At 62.4% G+C, this 10,562-nt stretch overlaps 1 protein-coding gene across 3 annotated transcripts in view; it reads left to right on the top strand.

Moving 5' to 3' along the window:
- The first annotated feature begins 8,096 nt into the window (after window positions 1–8,096).
- The window catches only part of LOC146398935 (uncharacterized), a 115,211-nt gene continuing 112,745 nt past the window's right edge, over window positions 8,097–10,562 (top strand). The window contains exon 1 of one of the 3 annotated variants that reach the window (XM_084980852.1): window positions 8,097–8,244. The gene's annotated coding sequence lies outside the window, so the exon portion shown is untranslated. The remainder of the gene's footprint in view (window positions 8,245–10,562) is intronic. The other 2 variants (XM_084980853.1, XM_084980851.1) reach the window with 2 other exon arrangements.

The following is a 10,562-nucleotide window of genomic DNA, read 5'->3' as shown; positions in this document are numbered from 1 at the left end:
GGAGGGACCGGCTTCAGTGCAGGGCAGGTATGGGGGTTGAGTGCAGGAGGGTTAGCTGCGTGGAGGGGAAGGGAGCTCAGAGGGAATGGGGAGGGCCACCGCGAGCGTGGGGGAGGGAGGTGAGGATGGCAGCGGAGCCCCAGCTGAGAGGTTGAAGTTAGGGTTAGTTTTGAGAGGCAGGAAGAGGGTGGATGGGATCCCTTGGAAAAGTGGAGGCGAGGTCCTAGGAAGGGTTGGGCCTGTGCGAGTGCGGGGAGCGTGGAGGCGGGCAGGCACCCCTTGCCCCCCGAGCGTGCGTGGGGGTTGCGTGGGTGCAGGGGAAGGGAGGCCGGAGGGAATGGAGAGGGACACGGAGAGCCTGGGGCCCTGCGGGGAGGTTGTGAGGGGCATTCTAGGGGATAGGTTCAAGGTAGGTTTTGGTGGCTGCTGCGGTGGTGGTGGTTTTTGTTGTTGGTTTTTGGTTTTTGGTTGGTTGTTGTGAAGGGGGAAGAGGGTGGAGGATGAGGACCCCTTAGCACATGGGAGCGGAAGGATGTCAGGAAAGGAGCCCAGAGGGGTTCCTGTGGGAATGGGCCAGGGCAGCTGGGAGGGGCTTGTGGGTAGTGCCTGAACAGAGGGGAAGGGAGAGCTGAAGGGAGTGCTGAGGGCCAGGGCGAGCAGGGGGGGACTGAGGTAAGGCTGTCAGTGGAGTTCCAGCAGACAGGTTCAAGTGAGGTGTTTTTTGTTTTGGTTTTTGGCTTGCTGTGTGTGTTTGTTCGTTTGATTGTTTGTTTGAGAAGGGGGTAGAGGGGTGGGTAGGTTGGATGCCTTTGAGCTGATGGGGAAAGTTTCCAGGAAGGGGGGGGGTGTGGGTGGGGGCAGAGAGGGGCGAGGGGGGCGGGGACGCGGTTGTGCAGAGCGCGTGCGTGGGGGTTGCGTGCGTGCCGTGGCGTGCGAGGGGGTTGCGTGCGTGCCGTGGCGTGCGTGGGGGTTCGCGTGCGTGCCGGGGAAGGGAGCCCCCGGAGCGACTGCTGAGGGACACCGCGGCGAGCGAGCATGGGTGAAGGAGCTGAGGGCGTGAGCAGGGCTGCAGCGGGCAGGTCCAAGGTAGGTTTGTGTTTATCTTTTTGAGAAGGGAAGAGGGTGCCTAGGATGCTTGGGAAAAGGGGAGGGAAGGTCCCAGGAAGTGTTTGGGGGAAAGGTGCGTGGTTGGGGAGGGACCGGCTTCAGTGCAGGGCAGGTATGGGGGTTGAGTGCAGGAGGGTTAGCTGCGTGGAGGGGAAGGGAGCTCAGAGGGAATGGGGAGGGCCACCGCGAGCGTGGGGGAGGGAGGGTGAGGATGGCAGCGGAGCCCCAGCTGAGAGGTTGAAGTTAGGGTTAGTTTTGAGAGGCAGGAAGAGGGTGGATGGGATCCCTTGGAAAAGTGGAGGCGAGGTCCTAGGAAGGGTTGGGCCTGTGCGAGTGCGGGGAGCGTGGAGGCGGGCAGGCACCCCTTGCCCCCCGAGCGTGCGTGGGGGTTGCGTGGGTGCAGGGGAAGGGAGGCCGGAGGGAATGGAGAGGGACACGGAGAGCCTGGGGCCCTGCGGGGAGGTTGTGAGGGGCATTCTAGGGGATAGGTTCAAGGTAGGTTTTGGTGGCTGCTGCGGTGGTGGTGGTTTTTGTTGTTGGTTTTTGGTTTTTGGTTGGTTGTTGTGAAGGGGGAAGAGGGTGGAGGATGAGGACCCCTTAGCACATGGGAGCGGAAGGATGTCAGGAAAGGAGCCCAGAGGGGTTCCTGTGGGAATGGGCCAGGGCAGCTGGGAGGGGCTTGTGGGTAGTGCCTGAACAGAGGGGAAGGGAGAGCTGAAGGGAGTGCTGAGGGCCAGGGCGAGCAGGGGGGGACTGAGGTAAGGCTGTCAGTGGAGTTCCAGCAGACAGGTTCAAGTGAGGTGTTTTTTGTTTTGGTTTTTGGCTTGCTGTGTGTGTTTGTTCGTTTGATTGTTTGTTTGAGAAGGGGGTAGAGGGGTGGGTAGGTTGGATGCCTTTGAGCTGATGGGGAAAGTTTCCAGGAAGGGGGGGGGTGTGGGTGGGGGCAGAGAGGGGCGAGGGGGGCGGGGACGCGGTTGTGCAGAGCGCGTGCGTGGGGGTTGCGTGCGTGCCGTGGCGTGCGAGGGGGTTGCGTGCGTGCCGTGGCGTGAGTGGGGGTTCGCGTGCGTGCCGGGGAAGGGAGCCCCCGGAGCGACTGCTGAGGGACACCGCGGCGAGCGAGCATGGGTGAAGGAGCTGAGGGCGTGAGCAGGGCTGCAGTGGGCAGGTCCAAGGTAGGTTTGTGTTTATCTTTTTGAGAAGGGAAGAGGGTGCCTAGGATGCTTGGGAAAAGGGGAGGGAAGGTCCCAGGAAGTGTTTGGGGGAAAGGTGCGTGGTTGGGGAGGGACCGGCTTCAGTGCAGGGCAGGTATGGGGGTTGAGTGCAGGAGGGTTAGCTGCGTGGAGGGGAAGGGAGCTCAGAGGGAATGGGGAGGGCCACCGCGAGCGTGGGGGAGGGAGGGTGAGGATGGCAGCGGAGCCCCAGCTGAGAGGTTGAAGTTAGGGTTAGTTTTGAGAGGCAGGAAGAGGGTGGATGGGATCCCTTGGAAAAGTGGAGGCGAGGTCCTAGGAAGGGTTGGGCCTGTGCGAGTGCGGGGAGCGTGGAGGCGGGCAGGCACCCCTTGCCCCCCGAGCGTGCGTGGGGGTTGCGTGGGTGCAGGGGAAGGGAGGCCGGAGGGAATGGAGAGGGACACGGAGAGCCTGGGGCCCTGCGGGGAGGTTGTGAGGGGCATTCTAGGGGATAGGTTCAAGGTAGGTTTTGGTGGCTGCTGCGGTGGTGGTGGTTTTTGTTGTTGGTTTTTGGTTTTTGGTTGGTTGTTGTGAAGGGGGAAGAGGGTGGAGGATGAGGACCCCTTAGCACATGGGAGCGGAAGGATGTCAGGAAAGGAGCCCAGAGGGGTTCCTGTGGGAATGGGCCAGGGCAGCTGGGAGGGGCTTGTGGGTAGTGCCTGAACAGAGGGGAAGGGAGAGCTGAAGGGAGTGCTGAGGGCCAGGGCGAGCAGGGGGGGACTGAGGTAAGGCTGTCAGTGGAGTTCCAGCAGACAGGTTCAAGTGAGGTGTTTTTTGTTTTGGTTTTTGGCTTGCTGTGTGTGTTTGTTCGTTTGATTGTTTGTTTGAGAAGGGGGTAGAGGGGTGGGTAGGTTGGATGCCTTTGAGCTGATGGGGAAAGTTTCCAGGAAGGGGGGGGGTGTGGGTGGGGGCAGAGAGGGGCGAGGGGGGCGGGGACGCGGTTGTGCAGAGCGCGTGCGTGGGGGTTGCGTGCGTGCCGTGGCGTGCAAGGGGGTTGCGTGCGTGCCGTGGCGTGCGTGGGGGTTCGCGTGCGTGCCGGGGAAGGGAGCCCCCGGAGCGACTGCTGAGGGACACCGCGGCGAGCGAGCATGGGTGAAGGAGCTGAGGGCGTGAGCAGGGCTGCAGCGGGCAGGTCCAAGGTAGGTTTGTGTTTATCTTTTTGAGAAGGGAAGAGGGTGCCTAGGATGCTTGGGAAAAGGGGAGGGAAGGTCCCAGGAAGTGTTTGGGGGAAAGGTGCGTGGTTGGGGAGGGACCGGCTTCAGTGCAGGGCAGGTATGGGGGTTGAGTGCAGGAGGGTTAGCTGCGTGGAGGGGAAGGGAGCTCAGAGGGAATGGGGAGGGCCACCGCGAGCGTGGGGGAGGGAGGGTGAGGATGGCAGCGGAGCCCCAGCTGAGAGGTTGAAGTTAGGGTTAGTTTTGAGAGGCAGGAAGAGGGTGGATGGGATCCCTTGGAAAAGTGGAGGCGAGGTCCTAGGAAGGGTTGGGCCTGTGCGAGTGCGGGGAGCGTGGAGGCGGGCAGGCACCCCTTGCCCCCCGAGCGTGCGTGGGGGTTGCGTGGGTGCAGGGGAAGGGAGGCCGGAGGGAATGGAGAGGGACACGGAGAGCCTGGGGCCCTGCGGGGAGGTTGTGAGGGGCATTCTAGGGGATAGGTTCAAGGTAGGTTTTGGTGGCTGCTGCGGTGGTGGTGGTTTTTGTTGTTGGTTTTTGGTTTTTGGTTGGTTGTTGTGAAGGGGGAAGAGGGTGGAGGATGAGGACCCCTTAGCACATGGGAGCGGAAGGATGTCAGGAAAGGAGCCCAGAGGGGTTCCTGTGGGAATGGGCCAGGGCAGCTGGGAGGGGCTTGTGGGTAGTGCCTGAACAGAGGGGAAGGGAGAGCTGAAGGGAGTGCTGAGGGCCAGGGCGAGCAGGGGGGGACTGAGGTAAGGCTGTCAGTGGAGTTCCAGCAGACAGGTTCAAGTGAGGTGTTTTTTGTTTTGGTTTTTGGCTTGCTGTGTGTGTTTGTTCGTTTGATTGTTTGTTTGAGAAGGGGGTAGAGGGGTGGGTAGGTTGGATGCCTTTGAGCTGATGGGGAAAGTTTCCAGGAAGGGGGGGGGTGTGGGTGGGGGCAGAGAGGGGCGAGGGGGGCGGGGACGCGGTTGTGCAGAGCGCGTGCGTGGGGGTTGCGTGCGTGCCGTGGCGTGCAAGGGGGTTGCGTGCGTGCCGTGGCGTGCGTGGGGGTTCGCGTGCGTGCCGGGGAAGGGAGCCCCCGGAGCGACTGCTGAGGGACACCGCGGCGAGCGAGCATGGGTGAAGGAGCTGAGGGCGTGAGCAGGGCTGCAGCGGGCAGGTCCAAGGTAGGTTTGTGTTTATCTTTTTGAGAAGGGAAGAGGGTGCCTAGGATGCTTGGGAAAAGGGGAGGGAAGGTCCCAGGAAGTGTTTGGGGGAAAGGTGCGTGGTTGGGGAGGGACCGGCTTCAGTGCAGGGCAGGTATGGGGGTTGAGTGCAGGAGGGTTAGCTGCGTGGAGGGGAAGGGAGCTCAGAGGGAATGGGGAGGGCCACCGCGAGCGTGGGGGACGGAGGGTGAGGATGGCAGCGGAGCCCCAGCTGAGAGGTTGAAGTTAGGGTTAGTTTTGAGAGGCAGGAAGAGGGTGGATGGGATCCCTTGGAAAAGTGGAGGCGAGGTCCTAGGAAGGGTTGGGCCTGTGCGAGTGCGGGGAGCGTGGAGGCGGGCAGACACCCCTTGCCCCCCGAGCGTGCGTGGGGGTTGCGTGGGTGCAGGGGAAGGGAGGCCGGAGGGAATGGAGAGGGACACGGAGAGCCTGGGGCCCTGCGGGGAGGTTGTGAGGGGCATTCTAGGGGATAGGTTCAAGGTAGGTTTTGGTGGCTGCTGCGGTGGTGGTGGTTTTTGTTGTTGGTTTTTGGTTTTTGGTTGGTTGTTGTGAAGGGGGAAGAGGGTGGAGGATGAGGACCCCTTAGCACATGGGAGCGGAAGGATGTCAGGAAAGGAGCCCAGAGGGGTTCCTGTGGGAATGGGCCAGGGCAGCTGGGAGGGGCTTGTGGGTAGTGCCTGAACAGAGGGGAAGGGAGAGCTGAAGGGAGTGCTGAGGGCCAGGGCGAGCAGGGGGGGACTGAGGTAAGGCTGTCAGTGGAGTTCCAGCAGACAGGTTCAAGTGAGGTGTTTTTTGTTTTGGTTTTTGGCTTGCTGTGTGTGTTTGTTCGTTTGATTGTTTGTTTGAGAAGGGGGTAGAGGGGTGGGTAGGTTGGATGCCTTTGAGCTGATGGGGAAAGTTTCCAGGAAGGGGGGGGGTGTGGGTGGGGGCAGAGAGGGGCGAGGGGGGCGGGGACGCGGTTGTGCAGAGCGCGTGCGTGGGGGTTGCGTGCGTGCCGTGGCGTGCGAGGGGGTTGCGTGCGTGCCGTGGCGTGAGTGGGGGTTCGCGTGCGTGCCGGGGAAGGGAGCCCCCGGAGCGACTGCTGAGGGACACCGCGGCGAGCGAGCATGGGTGAAGGAGCTGAGGGCGTGAGCAGGGCTGCAGCGGGCAGGTCCAAGGTAGGTTTGTGTTTATCTTTTTGAGAAGGGAAGAGGGTGCCTAGGATGCTTGGGAAAAGGGGAGGGAAGGTCCCAGGAAGTGTTTGGGGGAAAGGTGCGTGGTTGGGGAGGGACCGGCTTCAGTGCAGGGCAGGTATGGGGGTTGAGTGCAGGAGGGTTAGCTGCGTGGAGGGGAAGGGAGCTCAGAGGGAATGGGGAGGGCCACCGCGAGCGTGGGGGAGGGAGGGTGAGGATGGCAGCGGAGCCCCAGCTGAGAGGTTGAAGTTAGGGTTAGTTTTGAGAGGCAGGAAGAGGGTGGATGGGATCCCTTGGAAAAGTGGAGGCGAGGTCCTAGGAAGGGTTGGGCCTGTGCGAGTGCGGGGAGCGTGGAGGCGGGCAGGCACCCCTTGCCCCCCGAGCGTGCGTGGGGGTTGCGTGGGTGCAGGGGAAGGGAGGCCGGAGGGAATGGAGAGGGACACGGAGAGCCTGGGGCCCTGCGGGGAGGTTGTGAGGGGCATTCTAGGGGATAGGTTCAAGGTAGGTTTTGGTGGCTGCTGCGGTGGTGGTGGTTTTTGTTGTTGGTTTTTGGTTTTTGGTTGGTTGTTGTGAAGGGGGAAGAGGGTGGAGGATGAGGACCCCTTAGCACATGGGAGCGGAAGGATGTCAGGAAAGGAGCCCAGAGGGGTTCCTGTGGGAATGGGCCAGGGCAGCTGGGAGGGGCTTGTGGGTAGTGCCTGAACAGAGGGGAAGGGAGAGCTGAAGGGAGTGCTGAGGGCCAGGGCGAGCAGGGGGGGACTGAGGTAAGGCTGTCAGTGGAGTTCCAGCAGACAGGTTCAAGTGAGGTGTTTTTTGTTTTGGTTTTTGGCTTGCTGTGTGTGTTTGTTCGTTTGATTGTTTGTTTGAGAAGGGGGTAGAGGGGTGGGTAGGTTGGATGCCTTTGAGCTGATGGGGAAAGTTTCCAGGAAGGGGGGGGGTGTGGGTGGGGGCAGAGAGGGGCGAGGGGGGCGGGGACGCGGTTGTGCAGAGCGCGTGCGTGGGGGTTGCGTGCGTGCCGTGGCGTGCAAGGGGGTTGCGTGCGTGCCGTGGCGTGCGTGGGGGTTCGCGTGCGTGCCGGGGAAGGGAGCCCCCGGAGCGACTGCTGAGGGACACCGCGGCGAGCGAGCATGGGTGAAGGAGCTGAGGGCGTGAGCAGGGCTGCAGCGGGCAGGTCCAAGGTAGGTTTGTGTTTATCTTTTTGAGAAGGGAAGAGGGTGCCTAGGATGCTTGGGAAAAGGGGAGGGAAGGTCCCAGGAAGTGTTTGGGGGAAAGGTGCGTGGTTGGGGAGGGACCGGCTTCAGTGCAGGGCAGGTATGGGGGTTGAGTGCAGGAGGGTTAGCTGCGTGGAGGGGAAGGGAGCTCAGAGGGAATGGGGAGGGCCACCGCGAGCGTGGGGGAGGGAGGGTGAGGATGGCAGCGGAGCCCCAGCTGAGAGGTTGAAGTTAGGGTTAGTTTTGAGAGGCAGGAAGAGGGTGGATGGGATCCCTTGGAAAAGTGGAGGCGAGGTCCTAGGAAGGGTTGGGCCTGTGCGAGTGCGGGGAGCGTGGAGGCGGGCAGGCACCCCTTGCCCCCCGAGCGTGCGTGGGGGTTGCGTGGGTGCAGGGGAAGGGAGGCCGGAGGGAATGGAGAGGGACACGGAGAGCCTGGGGCCCTGCGGGGAGGTTGTGAGGGGCATTCTAGGGGATAGGTTCAAGGTAGGTTTTGGTGGCTGCTGCGGTGGTGGTGGTTTTTGTTGTTGGTTTTTGGTTTTTGGTTGGTTGTTGTGAAGGGGGAAGAGGGTGGAGGATGAGGACCCCTTAGCACATGGGAGCGGAAGGATGTCAGGAAAGGAGCCCAGAGGGGTTCCTGTGGGAATGGGCCAGGGCAGCTGGGAGGGGCTTGTGGGTAGTGCCTGAACAGAGGGGAAGGGAGAGCTGAAGGGAGTGCTGAGGGCCAGGGCGAGCAGGGGGGGACTGAGGTAAGGCTGTCAGTGGAGTTCCAGCAGACAGGTTCAAGTGAGGTGTTTTTTGTTTTGGTTTTTGGCTTGCTGTGTGTGTTTGTTCGTTTGATTGTTTGTTTGAGAAGGGGGTAGAGGGGTGGGTAGGTTGGATGCCTTTGAGCTGATGGGGAAAGTTTCCAGGAAGGGGGGGGGTGTGGGTGGGGGCAGAGAGGGGCGAGGGGGGCGGGGACGCGGTTGTGCAGAGCGCGTGCGTGGGGGTTGCGTGCGTGCCGTGGCGTGCAAGGGGGTTGCGTGCGTGCCGTGGCGTGCGTGGGGGTTCGCGTGCGTGCCGGGGAAGGGAGCCCCCGGAGCGACTGCTGAGGGACACCGCGGCGAGCGAGCATGGGTGAAGGAGCTGAGGGCGTGAGCAGGGCTGCAGCGGGCAGGTCCAAGGTAGGTTTGTGTTTATCTTTTTGAGAAGGGAAGAGGGTGCCTAGGATGCTTGGGAAAAGGGGAGGGAAGGTCCCAGGAAGTGTTTGGGGGAAAGGTGCGTGGTTGGGGAGGGACCGGCTTCAGTGCAGGGCAGGTATGGGGGTTGAGTGCAGGAGGGTTAGCTGCGTGGAGGGGAAGGGAGCTCAGAGGGAATGGGGAGGGCCACCGCGAGCGTGGGGGACGGAGGGTGAGGATGGCAGCGGAGCCCCAGCTGAGAGGTTGAAGTTAGGGTTAGTTTTGAGAGGCAGGAAGAGGGTGGATGGGATCCCTTGGAAAAGTGGAGGCGAGGTCCTAGGAAGGGTTGGGCCTGTGCGAGTGCGGGGAGCGTGGAGGCGGGCAGACACCCCTTGCCCCCCGAGCGTGCGTGGGGGTTGCGTGGGTGCAGGGGAAGGGAGGCCGGAGGGAATGGAGAGGGACACGGAGAGCCTGGGGCCCTGCGGGGAGGTTGTGAGGGGCATTCTAGGGGATAGGTTCAAGGTAGGTTTTGGTGGCTGCTGCGGTGGTGGTGGTTTTTGTTGTTGGTTTTTGGTTTTTGGTTGGTTGTTGTGAAGGGGGAAGAGGGTGGAGGATGAGGACCCCTTAGCACATGGGAGCGGAAGGATGTCAGGAAAGGAGCCCAGAGGGGTTCCTGTGGGAATGGGCCAGGGCAGCTGGGAGGGGCTTGTGGGTAGTGCCTGAACAGAGGGGAAGGGAGAGCTGAAGGGAGTGCTGAGGGCCAGGGCGAGCAGGGGGGGACTGAGGTAAGGCTGTCAGTGGAGTTCCAGCAGACAGGTTCAAGTGAGGTGTTTTTTGTTTTGGTTTTTGGCTTGCTGTGTGTGTTTGTTCGTTTGATTGTTTGTTTGAGAAGGGGGTAGAGGGGTGGGTAGGTTGGATGCCTTTGAGCTGATGGGGAAAGTTTCCAGGAAGGGGGGGGGTGTGGGTGGGGGCAGAGAGGGGCGAGGGGGGCGGGGACGCGGTTGTGCAGAGCGCGTGCGTGGGGGTTGCGTGCGTGCCGTGGCGTGCAAGGGGGTTGCGTGCGTGCCGTGGCGTGCGTGGGGGTTCGCGTGCGTGCCGGGGAAGGGAGCCCCCGGAGCGACTGCTGAGGGACACCGCGGCGAGCGAGCATGGGTGAAGGAGCTGAGGGCGTGAGCAGGGCTGCAGCGGGCAGGTCCAAGGTAGGTTTGTGTTTATCTTTTTGAGAAGGGAAGAGGGTGCCTAGGATGCTTGGGAAAAGGGGAGGGAAGGTCCCAGGAAGTGTTTGGGGGAAAGGTGCGTGGTTGGGGAGGGACCGGCTTCAGTGCAGGGCAGGTATGGGGGTTGAGTGCAGGAGGGTTAGCTGCGTGGAGGGGAAGGGAGCTCAGAGGGAATGGGGAGGGCCACCGCGAGCGTGGGGGACGGAGGGTGAGGATGGCAGCGGAGCCCCAGCTGAGAGGTTGAAGTTAGGGTTAGTTTTGAGAGGCAGGAAGAGGGTGGATGGGATCCCTTGGAAAAGTGGAGGCGAGGTCCTAGGAAGGGTTGGGCCTGTGCGAGTGCGGGGAGCGTGGAGGCGGGCAGGCACCCCTTGCCCCCCGAGCGTGCGTGGGGGTTGCGTGGGTGCAGGGGAAGGGAGGCCGGAGGGAATGGAGAGGGACACGGAGAGCCTGGGGCCCTGCGGGGAGGTTGTGAGGGGCATTCTAGGGGATAGGTTCAAGGTAGGTTTTGGTGGCTGCTGCGGTGGTGGTGGTTTTTGTTGTTGGTTTTTGGTTTTTGGTTGGTTGTTGTGAAGGGGGAAGAGGGTGGAGGATGAGGACCCCTTAGCACATGGGAGCGGAAGGATGTCAGGAAAGGAGCCCAGAGGGGTTCCTGTGGGAATGGGCCAGGGCAGCTGGGAGGGGCTTGTGGGTAGTGCCTGAACAGAGGGGAAGGGAGAGCTGAAGGGAGTGCTGAGGGCCAGGGCGAGCAGGGGGGGACTGAGGTAAGGCTGTCAGTGGAGTTCCAGCAGACAGGTTCAAGTGAGGTGTTTTTTGTTTTGGTTTTTGGCTTGCTGTGTGTGTTTGTTCGTTTGATTGTTTGTTTGAGAAGGGGGTAGAGGGGTGGGTAGGTTGGATGCCTTTGAGCTGATGGGGAAAGTTTCCAGGAAGGGGGGGGGTGTGGGTGGGGGCAGAGAGGGGCGAGGGGGGCGGGGACGCGGTTGTGCAGAGCGCGTGCGTGGGGGTTGCGTGCGTGCCGTGGCGTGCGAGGGGGTTGCGTGCGTGCCGTGGCGTGAGTGGGGGTTCGCGTGCGTGCCGGGGAAGGGAGCCCCCGGAGCGACTGCTGAGGGA

Source organism: Sus scrofa, chromosome 10, assembly GCF_054392235.1.
Source record: "Sus scrofa isolate SSC_HxYL_T2T_F1_AM1 chromosome 10, Sscrofa_HxYL_maternal_Yorkshire_Landrace_v2.0, whole genome shotgun sequence".
NCBI lineage: Eukaryota > Metazoa > Chordata > Mammalia > Artiodactyla > Suidae > Sus > Sus scrofa.
This window is presented reverse-complemented; position numbering and strand designations above follow the sequence as displayed.